This window comes from Cariama cristata, unplaced genomic scaffold (assembly GCF_000690535.1).
Source record: "Cariama cristata isolate BGI_N322 unplaced genomic scaffold, ASM69053v1 scaffold4772, whole genome shotgun sequence".
Lineage (NCBI taxonomy): Eukaryota > Metazoa > Chordata > Aves > Cariamiformes > Cariamidae > Cariama > Cariama cristata.
The window spans coordinates 22,716-35,141 of record NW_009604303.1 but is presented as its reverse complement, the minus strand read 5'-3'; the positions used below and the strand labels follow the sequence as shown (position 1 = coordinate 35,141).

At 38.1% G+C, this 12,426-nt stretch overlaps 1 protein-coding gene across 1 annotated transcript in view; it reads right to left on the bottom strand.

Annotated features, from left to right (window-relative positions):
- Nucleotides 1-12,426, bottom strand: part of CNKSR2 (connector enhancer of kinase suppressor of Ras 2) — a 96,065-nt gene that overhangs the window by 62,682 nt on the left and 20,957 nt on the right. The window lies entirely within an intron of this gene.

Below are 12,426 nucleotides of genomic sequence, written 5' to 3'. Positions count from 1 at the left end.
TTCTTCTTACATTTTGCTGAATAATTGTTCATTTTTTATTTACTTCTGGATTTTGAACTTCTCATACATTCAACATTCTCTGATTTAGCTGTGGCTACAGCTATCTAGTTTCCCCAAAATGGTACCAAGTGGCACTAAGTTGTGAATAAAGTATTTTTAACATGCTGCAGGAGCTCCAGTTTCCACAACCCTTCTAAAAGCGGGGCTTCACTCTGGATAGGTAAAATGCAAATACAACAAGTGGCATGGTCCATGTGAGAGAAAATCTAATACAAAAGCACAGCAGTGAATTTATTAAAGCAGATCCAGAAATATTTCCTATGCCAAAGTCACAGGCTGATGACAAAACACTCATCATATGTGAGTAATTCATAAATCCATGGTGAGTTGGAATGAAAAGTGATTTAGAAACAAAGCATGCCACAGTTGACTAACAATGCCCTGAAACTTTCAGTCCTACCTCCCAAAAGCAATATTTATTGAATCAATTCTTAGTATTTTGGTGCTTTGGCAACAGATACTGCTGCTCTCCCTGCACAGCGCTCTCTGCTCTTGAGCATAGTCTATAATAAAAATACCATACCTGGGTTTAAAAGGACAGCATTCACTAGAATACTATATGAACGGACTTCTAAAAAGTGAGCTTTTGTAGTACAAATAAAATAATGTCAACAAGTAAGGCAGAATCATTATACTAAATATCCTGTGGATATTTATCTTTTAAATGGCAGGTATGTCAGACAGAGAGAAGCATGAATCACTGGTTCTGTCCAATGGGTTGCGAGAGGCACAGACATATTAACAGTCACTGCAAGAACGGATCCCAGAATTCACGGCTTGGTATGTTATCCTACACACACTGCATTCCTCTTCCTCCCTGAGTTTTGCTTTTCAGAGCTGCAAATGTGTTTCAATACTAAGGCCAAATGAACGTGTATTTGCAAAAGTTGGCAAAGCAATAGTTTTCTTGGCAGCAGCCAAAAAGTCCATTTCAGACGAGATAATTTTCTCTCGTGACCTGATAACCAATAGCCCTGTTCCTACTCCTTCTCTCTTTTCCCCACAGTAGCTTTATGAAAGGTTTCTAGGAAGTACTAAATCTACAGTGCATGGCTATGCCACCTATCATGCACGGTCACAGCTCTGACTGGGTTCCTGTATTTTTGGATCTCTGACCATGAATTCCCAACACATGCATTTTGTTAGTGACCATAAGAACAAAGAAACAGTATGTGTCTTAAGAGGAATATGCCAAGAGCCTTCTATTGTAAAAAAATGTAGCCCGAGATGTTGAAGCTGCCAGTTTTCTAGCTGCCTCTGTTGTAGGCAATAGCTACATTACCTGTGCAGGATGCTCTCTTTATTACATAGTCTACAAGTGCTAATAATATCAAAGATATCTAATCTTTTCATACAACTGTTCCTATAGCTGCTTATCCAAGGAGATTATGCTAGGTAAGGACAGAACTGTGGTCATCTAAAATGTGATGGCAAGTACAGCTTTTCTGTTCAGGGATTCTTAGTCATTCTCCCATCCCTAAACTTTTTCTTGTAATTTGGGGGTGGGGTCTGTAGTAAATGTTGCATTAGCCAGATGCAAATTTGCAGTTGTACAAGCTAGTGCAAATTGTCTGTGCAAAGTTGTTACCATAATGCGTACAAAATCTAGAAAAGTTAAAACATTTTTTAAATCTTCAGGCCGTGTTGAAAAAATAATATACAGTGGTCCTGCTTTCCACCACCAGGGAAAGCTTTTCCTTCTTAGCCATTAAGCCACAAGACTCTAATTGAAATACTGAAGCAGTAAAACTTCTGGACAATATAAAATCTAAATGAGAGTTCTCATATTCCCCCGCCATCTTTTCGACTGACAGAACAAGGACTGCAGCACTGTCATAGCTGCCTGAAACAAATGAGGATAAAAAGTTAAACTAGACAAGTGCTGTTCATTAGAATAATTTATTCTGAGGTCATTCTTCTGCTCTACATTTACTCTGAAATATGCAATTTTGGTACCTCCCACACTGCTTTTATTGACAGCAAGTAATCTAAGAGAGAAAGGGAGGGTTTGAAAACTATACGTATTCTTTAATGGCAAAAGTCCAAGCTGCATCAGTTGTTCATCACTGTGTATGATTCAACTGCATCCATTTAAAAAGGAAAAAGAAACTTAATTACCACCCATTACAGAATAGTATTTAACTCCTTATTTTGATTTCTACCCCAGAGCAATTCCCAGTTTTATCTCTTAGTGAAGAGAATGGACCAGTCAGAGAACCATAAAATGGCTAGGGCTCTGGAGATCGCCTTACCCAACCCTGTTGCTTAAAGCAGGGTCAACTAGACCAGGTTGCTCAGTGCCGTGTCCAGTTGGGTTTTTAATATCTCCAAAGATGGAGACTCCACAAACTCCACCGGCAACCTGCTCCAGTTAAACCATCATCACAGTAAAAGTAGTTTTTTCTTAAGTTTACACAGAATTTCCTGTATTTCAATTTATGTCCATTACCTCTTGTCCTTTCACAAAGTATCACTGAGGCGAGTTACCCCACACACACTCCAGAAGCCTCGTGGATTGCTTGTGCCCTGCTGTGCTGCCCCTCTGGCAGATATCAGTCAGTCAAACGAACCTCTTTCAAATGATGCAAATTCCTCCAGGAAAAATCTGGTTTTGCTTAGAAAATTTCTGTCTTATTCATGGGAAAGGTAGGTTTTCCTATGTCTGTTTATCTAAACATTAAAACAATAAGAGTATCCAAGCAGATTTAAGAAACTTATTCTGCAAGTGGTCTATGTTAGATTAGAGCAGTGGTCTGTGGCACAGCATGGACATGAACTGGGACCTTCTGGGGAGAAAACTTCAACTACTGTAAAATACCACAGAAGTCAACCCCAGGGCATTAACAAAATCTTGCATCAGGCCCATGGTCATTCTAGATGAAAAACCATGAGCTTAAAATCAAGGTCCCATGCCTCCCTAGAACACCTAGGTGCTCGCTTATGATGAAAAGAGTACCTACACAGCTCCTTCTGCAGGAGCAGTCAGCAACCCTTCTGATTGCGTCCCTCGCCGTGACCTCTCTCATATCGCTTGGTCTGACTGTGTGACAGAGAAAAGTGCCGGGGATGTAGGTGCTCTGTAATGAATGAGGGAAGAACTGAGAAAACAGATTTTTTGCTTTAAGGAAGATATACTCTTGCAAGCTATTCTCTGTTAGCACTTGGGCGTAATATTCTTTCAGCAAAAGAAACAAAAACTCATTCTGACTTTGAGCAGAGGGGAAGTTTCCATGGGGAATTTTTTTTGAAAGAGCGTTTGTACCTCAGCCATTATACATTCTGTTAAAATTCATACCAAACACTTCCATTGCACCTATGAATTAGGGTAGAAAAAGAACAGTTTATTCCAGGACAAAAGTCACATTACTTACTGGAATTCATTAAAATATCTTCTAAGCATAAGATGAAACAGCACTTCTCAGAAGGTGAGGAAAGATAACATTAGGTCTTTTTAATTCTGTGCTGGCTATGGTGAGCTTATGGGTACAAACCAGCTTACAAAACTAGTTTTACACTTCATTCTAAAGTCAGAATTCTGTAGTGTTAGAAATATTATCTGCTTGGGTTAATCTGAAAGCAAAGGGAAATACTTGAGAAATGGACAAAAAGCAGCTCTTTCTCCCTGAAAAATATGAGTTTTTTTTTCCTCCACAGCACAGCAGCAGAGATGGATTGGCTGACTCAGAGATCAGGTGCTAAGCAACGAGCCCTTCTTCCCAGTAAAATAGAAACACCTAATAAAACAGCTTCTGTTCAGGAGCCGCACTGCTGCAAAGAGCCATTTTCCTCCCAGGTGCAACCATACAATCTCCCACATTACGTGTCAGCACTAGGCCACTGCCGCTTAAGCGGGGCAGAGGAATGGGGCAGAGACAAAACCACCAGTTTGAAAAAACCACTTGTTCAGAAACAATTGTACTGCTTGTCAAAGCGTTTTGATAAAACAGCACTCTAAAATGGGCATCTGAGCTCCCTTAATTCAAACAACATTTTCACCACTCAGTACAAGCCTTTTAGAACACCAAATTTCACGATGCGTGCCAGCCAGTGTCCCTGGTTCACTGCTTTCATAGTCCTGACACCTCCCTGTTCCATGTGCAGAAAGGAGTAGGGAGAGGAGCCAGGTGAGAAGTCAGGACCTAGATCTAAGTTCTCATAGATGTGACGCTCCCCACCACATTGCAGTGATATCTCATGCCGTGTCCCCTCCGTGCAATGCCTGACATGCACTCCTCTGCTACGATATGCTGTGCTTAATCTCTTCTTTATCAAAGGGGAATAACCGAGGGACTAAGTCACTTACTCTACATTATGAAAAAAAACAAAAAAAAACCTCTCACCTGTGCTACTGTGATTGTACCAGCTACACGTAATGTAGCTTACTGGTGTACAAACAATGTTAATACCTACAAAGGTAAAAGCACTCTATCAGGTAATAAAAGAAGGATACAACCAGGAATGATTAATTGAAATAGATAACAGAAAAAATACAGAATGAGGATGTGAAAGGAAATTATGAAATGTTCTGAGCTAGGAGATTTATTAGTCTATAGATCTACATCTCTTGACAATGGAAAATTACACTTTCAGAGCATTATATCATATGCAGTAAGGAATAAATCTAGACTGGCAGAGCTGGACTAGATGACCTTTACAGTAACTCTCTCATTTTTAAAGAATTCCACAGTTTTATCATGGAAAGAAATTATAACAGGCCATTTTCTCCCTCATGGTCAGATGTAAAAGAAAGTAATAGAGAAGTTTAAAATAAAAATTTTCCACAAAAAACTCCAATTGTGCTTCATGATGGCCCATAAACCAATCTTACCTCATGTCTGGAGCATTTTGCTTTGCTGCAATAGTTAACTCTGGATTTTAATAAAAATGACAGAGTATATAGAAATAGCTGTAAAATCTCCCACATTCAATACCTTCAAATTTCATTTTGACAACAGCTTCCCCAATAAGAGAAAATTCATGGTACTAACTGCTTCTTTCAAAGAGAAGCAATGCAGATGCGAAAATATTCTCTCATCTGAGACAGAAATACTATTTCTCGTGAACAATGCAGATATTATTCCATACAATTAAAAGAACTTAGCAAAATGTAGGCTGAACCAGAACTCAAGTATAAAAGCTGCATATGCATATCCACTCTCTTCAGTCTTGAATTCAAAGGACTGAGAGTCTAGAAGTGGCAAAACAAATGCAAGATTACTGAGGTACTTTCACAAGATGAGTTTAGCTAAACATCAATGAAAGAACAGAAACTATGCCTCAAATCTGAGAAAGTTGCTATCCTCTCAGCTACTGCTGAAATCTCTGTTTTATCGCTCACCTCCAACTTTTTTGCCATGAGGACTGCCAAGCACCGCAGCAGGTTGGCTGCAAATTCGTGGTCTCCATCTCAGGCGGTTTTCAACACCCGACTGGGCAAAGCCCTGAGAAGCCTGGTCTGACCTCAGAGCTGGCCCTGCTTTGAGCCAAAGACCAGAGTAGAGACCTCCTGAGGTCCCTCCTAGACTGATTTATCCTATTGTCCTATGCACTTTGTGCTGGTTTCTGAGTGATTTGGATTTTTTTCTGTAGCAAATTCATTAGGAGTGATGCCCTTCTCTTGCTGGCCAGCTAATTAGAATTTTGTTCTTTCCTCCCCTCTGTCCAACATTTTTCTTGGAATTACAACTGGCCATCCATTTACCCAGCTTACCACCTTTTACCAGTCCTATCATTAGCAACAGCAATTCATATCATGTTTGAATGTGGAGTTTAATACGTACCAGAATAGGATTAAATGAAGGTGACTAACTGCAATAGCAGAGGACTAGATCCAGGAGGCCTCTCTATTCCTCTATTTTGACTTTGTTAGTCTAAAAATAATACAATGCCATCATCCATTAGCAAGGAATTTGTATGCTGTTTCTCTCTTGCCTTTCCTCTCAGAAATGTAGAGGATTTATTTCGGACCAGATTTTTACCAAACCCAGATGGAATATCTAGATTTACTTTTTAGCACAACAGTCTTATGGCTATCCCAATCACTTCCAATTGTCACAAGTACCTTACGGGGGAAGGCATATTTTGCTTATTGGTTAACTGTTTCAGCATTTTGTTTGTTTTATATGCCACACAGTTCACTTATGGCCTAGATTAAGTTCCTACACTGATTTTAGCAATGTGACAACTATTTTTATTACTTGTTTTGTGCTTGTTATATTTATAAAGTACTGCATCGGAATGAAGGAACACATACAGTATCATTTAGATGGTTTCCTTCTGGAGTGAAGAAGCTGGCCAAGGGCTGGAACCATTATTCCAGCTTGAGAACGTGAAAGATGCAGCTCTTCTGTCTGAATCAGATACGAAAAACCACAAGTCTGCAACTGAAAGAAACCCAACATGTGCCAATGTGTAAGCATTCAAAGCTGCCCATGGCCAATGGAACGATAGTGGCTGTGGGACATGATGGTGTTTCAGACTCATGAAGACACTAGATAAGAATTTTCCATTATGATTCCTCCCCTTGCCTGCCCTTCCCCTTAGTGAATTTTTAAATTGTTGTTCTTTCCAGTTGTCTCTCAGAGTAAAAGGCCTTCTATAACTGAACTATACTAGAGGAAGCTGACAAGAGAAATGGATACAAGCTAGGTGCTCATGATGCCTTCACAGCAAAATTGGGTATTCTACTCTGCATTGCATTACGTGAAACATTTTACCAGCACTTTTGCCTCTGAACAGACTTTGAGTCTCTTAAAAGAACTCCAAATCAGATTATTCTGTAATTTTAGAAGCCTGTTCAGCTCTATTTCTACTGCAGAACAGTGAGCTCCTTCCATTTCCACACACGTGCACCTAGATATCATCGCAGCCTTATTTCCTTGTTACACGCACACTGATGGGAAAGTGAACAAGGAGCTGAAGTTGTAGAACAGGACAAAGTGCTCTCCTACATCCCCATAAGGCTACAAAAACTAAGGTGAGATATGACCAGCATAATCTAGTGAAGAAAGGAATGTAAATGTCATAAATGCTCCAGCCACCTCCAGTCAGGGATATTGTAGAGTTTAGTTTTTACCAGAGCCAAGGTGTGCTTGGACCTTCACAAGCACACAAGTACTCGAGAAGAAACTAGGTCATCACAGCAGTTCAGATGATTGGACTTGTTCTATTGAGGCACCTGGCAGCCTACTTGTAGTCCAGTCTGAGAGCGCTATTTTTGAAAAGGCTAGATATTGTAAAAAAATGACAATTTTTTCACTTGTGAAATTTCAACAGTATATGTCCTCCTTTTAGTTGAGGTTTGTCTTTTCCTACCTAGGAATATAGAAATGCCAATGCTTTTTAACTTTAACACAAGTATAGTTTTTAAAATCAAGTATTTCTTACAAGTACATTTTCATGAAGGAGTTTAAAATTTCCTTTGCTGGTGATTGATGCCTGTAAGTCTGTAATCATTCTGTAAGCTTCAGTATTATTTTTAATATAAATATTTAAATGGAGATGAAAGACCATAAAGAAGTAGTAATACTAATGCAAATGTTAACCAAAATTATACAAATACTTATGGAAAATATTTTTTTCACTATGCATTTAGGTTAAACTGGACTTTGATATCAACTGCTAGACTTTTATTCTATAGTAATTACAAGTCTAACTATAGACAATTGTGAAAACAGGGAGGAGAAAAAGGAAAAGGGATACTGCCATAGTTGGACTTCAAACATTTTGAAGAGAAAATGTACCACCTCCATCTGTTGTAATGGTACAATGGTACATCCTAGATTTCAGTCACCTACTTAAAATCTGTGCAATTGATTTTCAGGTTTTTTCTCTATGAACTTGTTTTTGTTTAATTACAAATATCCATAACAAAAATTCACCAAACAGAAACTCCTTAAATACTGCGATTCTTACAATTATAATAAATGGCTAGTTTTTCAGTCTCTTTTTTTTTTTTTCCATAAATAGTTTTCCAGTATATAGTGCTTATTAGATGCCATTTCTGTTCAGAAGATTTTTGCAAGAAATTGATGCGAAGCTTGTGCACAAGTTTATTAGGAAACTAATATGTATATGTTCTGCACTTTCTTAAATGCTAATTACTGAGTACTAATATTAAAAGGTTTCATAAATACATGTGTATTTGATTCAAGAATTTTCATTAAAAATGTAGGTACTTTATTTTCAAGTACCTTCTCTTTTTTCCTCCTTTCAGCCTTTCTGCAGAGAGCAATAGGAGGAATAAGAGAAAAATCAACCATAGAGTTAGACTTTAAAGTTTTCAAAATCATGAGCTTTGGTAAATTCTTCTTTGTATTGAGAACATCTAAATACATAAATTTTGAATTGAATTTTAAAAAGCATTTTCTTGTATTTTCCTCTGGAGGGATGGGTGAGAGGCAAGAAATACCTGGAAATATGCATCATTTAGGTAGAAAAGTTATTTTTCTTAAAAGTTACTGTCTCCTTTCCAATTTATCTTATCAGCTAAAAACTGATTTTTGCAATAGGTCCATAAGCAAATCTTCTTCACAGTGCAGTGCAGTGTGTTCAACAAGATCACTGGTGCAACCAGTGGAACTCTGGACACCTAGACTGGTGCAGACCCACCAGCTCTGCTGAGCAAACCCACTGCGCTGAACTGGTGCGGCAACCTCACGAGGACCAGCAGAGAGAGACAATGGAAATTGTAATCTTGGCCAAATCCCTCATCGTCCTTGCCTCAGTGTCCTCACTGGAAGACTAGAAAGGAGAGCACGTGGCTCTCTGGAGGTGCTCATTGCAGCAAGCACTAACATTAATTATGTGGGTTAAGAGTCACTGAGCTGCACTCCAACCACGTGGATAGTTACACGTTGCTAAAGAGGAAAAAAAAAAAGTTTGCCAAAGGTGCACCAACTTCATTGAACTGCAGGGAAAAAACCTCCAACCGATAGCTTTTATTTTATTCCTCCCTTATTTAAGGTAAAACTGGAACATTAAAGATAACGCATGTGTACATATCTGCACACACAGATTCAGCAAAATCCGTTCAGAACAAATCCTTCATATCTTTCCTGCATCCGTTCCTGAGCCACCTGTTCCAGATGTATGAATTTAAATGGTACCTCTTGCTACTAAACTGACTTTATTTTCAAATATAATTAAAATGACCAAGAAAAGTACCGTAATTAATTAAACAATTTTAAATAGGTTGGTTATCAGCAAAGCAAGAAGCTGTTACTTTCTTGTCACTTCTCCTATGACAAGCAAGTCATTAGGTATTGCCAAATACATATGAACAAGCAAGCATCCACTGGAAAAGGCAGAGGGATAGGAGGCAGGAAGGGAGAAGGAACAAGGTCAGTAATATACATTTATTGGTGTAGGTTTGGAACAGTTTGTAAGCAAGGTTAATTTTTTGTGTATAATTCCCCACTATATGCAACAGGCTGCAACCTTTTCCTCCCACAGCAATGGTGTTCCTAGACCAAGGGCAAGTTGTATTGATCCAGATAGGAGCAGATTATTATTAACCTGACATGGAACTTCTTTTGACTCATGACACTATCTGCCTCCTAAATAACCACATTATTTTCCTGCAACAAAAAAAAAGCACAACGTACCAAGGAAATTCCTATACAGAATAACAGAATGAACTTAAAAAACTATAGTCTTGTGTCAGAGCTTTCATCTCTTGTGCCCCAAAGGTTCAAGACAATTTTAACGGCACCATTTTATATCTACAGTAATAGATCACATTGAACACCTCCTTGTACACTAGATTAGCAACAGCTTGAACAGTTTGCCTTGGCTTGATAAAAACATTAACACTCTGTGTTGGTATTTCTTTTGCAATACTGAAGAAGAAAAACAGAATGCAAAAGTAATAGCTTGGCTAGAAATCAACCTACACTGGAAACATTTTCTGGAATGGGAAAAAAAACCAAAGTGAAGTCGTGAAGAGACTTTGTATGTGAAGATTAAAAAAATACCCTAAGTGGAAACAAGAGATGTTTACTTCCTGGACACAACACAAATTAGTTTTTCTTTTGCTATTATATCAGCTATCACATCAGTTACATTCAGCAGACATAAACGCTATTCACTTTTCAAGGCCATAACTGAAATGCTCCCTTGACCACACAGTTTTTGATTGTAATGGCAGGTCAATAATATAAAAAAAATTGTTTGAAAACCAGTTATTTTATGCAAATTTAGTATACTGACAGTCAGGAAAATGCTAGACTGCCACATTCTTGTGTTCACTTCAGAACGTAACAATTTGAACGTGCTGGCATTTTCCAAAATAACTTCTAGCAAATAAACAACAACCACACACTCCTGAATTACCATGGTAAATTTTTAACGCCATGCACTTTGATTACAGGACAAAACCATACTCTTTCTCTGGCGGTAATTTAATTCATCAGCGTAGTTTTTTGATCAAAGATTTTTCTTTTCTAGAGAGCCATGTGTAAAAGCAGTAGAAGCAAGGAGTTGAAGTCAGCCTAATTGCAAAAGCTGCTTTTCTGCAGAAAACCTTCTAAAGGTTACCTAAAAAGGTAATCAACCTGCACAAATCAATGGCTGCAAAAATTCAAAAGGAAAGAGGCCTGGAATTGTAAGGGGAATCCATCATTAACAGTGGGATGCATTCTTAGTCCAAAACTTTTATATCAATGGACTCAAAAAAGAACGAAAAGAATGAAAACATCACTGAATAAAGGTAACACAGAATCAAAGACCAGTGAATGACACGAGACTTGAAAGCTGAGTGAGCAGCATGGTTTCTATTCCAGGGAGTTCAGAAAAAGGGGAAAAGAAAATAGAGAAAAAAATAAAGAAATTAAATGTGCTGGGTTTTTTTTTATTTCACAGAATATACATATTAAAAAGATAATTTCAGAACAAGGGTTTTGGTAGTTCCATTCCACAGCAGACCCCGGATTCCTGGAGCTTCAATACTCCACGTTATGGACTTGGGAATCACAGGGGCCCAATTTGAGGGCCCAGAGACCTTACTCTCTGATATCTCACACTTAAGGTTGCTTCAGAGTCATAGATTATTCAGCAAGCACACCCAAGAAATCATGTTTCAACATGGCTAACCATACACAATGTTATATATTTAAGAACAAAGAATGCAAAATATAAATTATTAGAGTAGGAATACCAGTCTTGCAAATCAGTGACTTGGAAAAGTGACATTACAGAAAAAATAAACATACTCCCACTCCAAGTCTATGGTTAAAATGGATAAACAGTCCTTTAAAATATTTAACTAGAGAGGTAGTGAACATGAATAGAAAGGTTATATTACCTTTCTATCCAGCTCCTGGAAATTTATGTCCTATTCTGGCATACATACTACTTTAGGAAAGATACTTAGGATGCCTCACGTTTAAATATAAGGAATTTAAAGAGTTATCAGAATGATGAAAGGATAAGAAAACATACTCTCTGATGATAAACCCAGGATGCTCATTCTATTTCTTTTAAGCAAGAGAAGGCTACAAAGAGATTTGATTATAACCTGTAAGTTCCTATACTGGGAGATAAAATTTGGTAACAAAAGTCCTTTAAACCTAGAGGATAAAGGTACATTTATAACTCAGGCTGGACGTAGAAGCCAGGTAAACACAGGCTAATAGGTGAAAACTTTTAACAAAAGCAATCACAGACTGGAACTACTTAACAATCCTGGTGGAGTATTCTCTGGTACTGGGAGCTAACACAAACAACTGAGGCACTACAGGTACAAGTTCAACTATGGCCACCTGGTAGGAGTTTTAGAAGCCAGTGGACCAAGCACTCAGATGGTGTAAAAGGATGTAAAGGCTCCATTAGTTTCAATTAATCTACACCAATTTTAATGCGATAATCCATAGCGATGTTTTACAACAGGACATCAAGTTACTTGCCTCTTAAAGGTTCAGTAAAGCTCCACCTGCAAGTTTTTCACAGCAGACTTCCTGACAAGCCCACACTGCCATCTCCCTTAGACACTGGCAATCTAAATTACATACTCTTTGTTAGTATATGAAGATAATTACAATTATTTCTATTGTTTTGCTGTACAGTTACTGTGTGTATATTCCTCTACAACGACATCTTTTACTGAGATCTAAAGTGTAAATACTTTTATTGGGGGAATGTGATATCATTTCTAACTCTATTTTCTTGACACATTTGAAAACTAGCAAGTTGTTGCAATTTTCCTTGTACCTCCTATTCAGCAGAATCCCTTCTTTCACATTTACTTGAGTTATTGAGGGCTACATGCTAAAAACAGTGTCACGCATTAGGGCTCCCCTTAGCTCAAGGGAAAAACAAACATGTCTCACAGGTTTTCCTGCCGTTATCAAGCCTTTCAAGTACATGTAG